Consider the following 2,889-nt stretch of genomic DNA (forward strand, 5'->3'; position numbering starts at 1 on the left):
ACACACACGCCCGCCCCTGTGTGGGATGAGCACAGGGACCCAGGGGAGAAGGAAGGCTGTGGGCAGGCAGGGGTGAGAGGGGCACCACACAGATGAAGATGACCGCTGCCCTCTGGCCGCTCTGGTCCCTTCCACTCTTTCCCACGCACAAGGGACCTTCCAGACAAGAAGGAGACACAGTGGTCCCTGGAACAGAAGAAGCTGTCGCCCTCTCCCTAAAATGAGGACGCATGGTCCCAAGCATCACCCAGCCGTGGCTCCCAACCACAACAGGGACAGGGAAAAGAGTGGGGAAGGCTGGCTGTGCCAGTGACAGCCCAGCCAAGGGACGGCTGCCACACGCCCCAGTCCTCCTCCCTGGACTGGTCGTGCCGGGGTGGTGACATCCAGGTGTCCCTTCCCTGGTCCCATCCCGCGTTCCCCACCGTCTGATGGTGATGCCCACGTCTTGGTCCCCAGGGTCTGCATTTTCCGTAGAAGTCTAGTTTGATGGCTGTCCTTTCCCAGCCTCTGCTGCAGGCACAAATGCACGAGTGGCCCTGGGGGTCCCTGCTCCCACACGGCCTCCTTCCTCACAGAGCCTGACCCTTGCTGACCGGGTCACTCACTCCAGCCAGAGGGACAGTCCCTTTCCCGGCTTGTCAGGTCAGTGGCACAACACCCGAAACTGCCAGTGGAAGCCGGGTGGACGTCACATGTTCCGGTTCAGGTATTATGTCTCCTCGGGACAGGAGGAGGTCCCTGGGTACTTGGTGAGAGAGCCCTCCCGCCTCACCCCTCGGTTCCTAGCTCCCCAGGACTGGCTCTGGGGGAGACAGCACCGCACTCCCACACACACGCATATTCTCAGGTTGAAAACATGCTGTGTCCCAGGAGACAGAGCCCGTCCTCTGGGGTACTGCCCCCGTCAGCGTGACTGGTCTTCAGGAGGCAGCCCACAGCTGGGAGCTGGAGATGGGCTGCGTGAGGATGGGGACCTCCGCAGCGGGTGGGGGACCCACTGTGCATGCTTCCATTCTCAGCAGTGGGCTTAGAGACCAGGACGAGGCCTCGGGGGTTCATGACGGCCGGACCATGAGACACAAGTGGGGCCAGGAGAGGCCAGGACCCAGGTACCCACCCTGTGACCAGGCCCAGGCGCACCAGGCTCTGGCCATGTGGGGACGCTGGAGTGGGGGAGAGGGACACCGGCTGGACTGGAGTCATCGAGGAGAGGGCCTGGGCAGTGAGGACCTGGGGCCCTCCCTCCTGCCTCAGACCCCACAAGGACGGGCTGTGAGGTAACAGTGTGGAGACAAGGCAGGACCTGTCCTGGAAACTTGTCCTGTGAGGGGGTGGCAATGGGACCTGGGAGGACTGCTGGCTGGAACTGTGCGGCTGCCCCGCCTCCAGCCCTGAGCGTTGGCCACCTGCCCTCTGCGCAGTGGTGGCAAGGTCAAGTCTCTTTATCTTGGCCCAAGAGCCCTGTCACCATCTGGGCCTGCTGGGCCCAGGACCGGCCCCTGGGGGCTTCCAGAGCCGACTGCCTGTTTCCTGAGGAGGAAGGGAGGGAGCAGGGGGGCTGGGGTGATCCGGGCCTGGTGTGGGGGTCTGAGTGGGTGCACAGCTGAGCTGCAGCCCTTCCTGCCCATCCCTGCCCCGTGCCACCCCGCCCACTGCCCCATCCCAGGGCCACACCCACTCGGCCCCTGGTGAATCATCGTTTCCCCAAAGCCCCTCCCCACAGTGGGTAATTTGGGCCTGGTTTCCCAGTTCCCCAAGAGTCACCCCACGGACCCCCCAGCACACACACATAAGGAGGACACAGGCTCCAAGGGGGACGGTGCTGCCAGGCCTGGGGTTGCACAGGCTGTCTGGGGCCACCTCGGTTGGGGGGTGACAGGGTGACGGTGGGGAGGGTGTGGTGTGAGGGGAGTCCCTCATCCTGTGGGGCGGGGTGGACCAGCAGATCTGTCCCGTTTCCAGGGCTTTCTGTGTGTTTGAGACCCCTCTGCAGGGAAGCGAAGGGGAGTGAACCTTGTGAAGGGAGCACAGCCCAGATGGGAGCCAGGGCGGGCTTCATCTGGGAAGGGGCCCTTACGGAGCTGCCCACTTCTGCATGTTCTCTGACCTGACCAGGGAGCAGGCGGGAGGGACCGGGACCCCAGCATGGAGGGAAGTGTGGTGGCTGACAGGGCAGGCTCCCCCCACCCCAGCTGACAGGTTCTTGGGAGCTGGAGGGAGAATGAAGAGGCCCCCCATCAACTGAGCAGGCGAGGCCTTCCCCACCCTAGTACCTCGGAGCCCCCAGAGCCATCACATGCCTGCTGAAGGCTTATGAGGCCAGGGTGCCGGTGGCCAGAACTCCACCTGTGCTGCCCCAAGGCTGGATGGTGGCTGTCCAGCGTCACCTACCACCCATGGCTGACCACAAGACAAGGGGCGTGCACAGGGCCTCCCCCAGCCGTCCATGCTGGGGTCCACCTCTGGTGTCCTCCAGGCAGATTGGAAATGGGAGTGGATGCCAGGAGAGGGGCTCAGACAGGGAGAGCCGTGGCCTCTGGCCACTGGGACTGGCTTGCGGACAGAGAGGTGTGGGCACCAGCAGGGACCCTGGGAAGGTGTCTGACTGCCCACCTCCCTTCCCTGGTGAGAAAGCTGGTTTCCCAGGCTGATGGCGGACGTTGAAACATTGTCTTCACTGTGTTTGTGCACACAGACTTCACATGGACACACACAGACACACACACATGCACACGCACACACGCGCTCAGTCGTGCACCGCCACGCCCCTGCTGTGTGACGCACTCTGTGTCTTTGGAAAGCTCTGTGAGGGCTGCCCCTGTCAGGGAGCAATGCTCTGGCAGAACGCTCTTTTGTTTTGAAGGAAGCTATCTTATTTCTTAGGTT

This window comes from Rhinolophus hipposideros, assembly GCF_964194185.1.
Source record: "Rhinolophus hipposideros genome assembly, chromosome: 11".
Classification (NCBI taxonomy): domain Eukaryota; kingdom Metazoa; phylum Chordata; class Mammalia; order Chiroptera; family Rhinolophidae; genus Rhinolophus; species Rhinolophus hipposideros.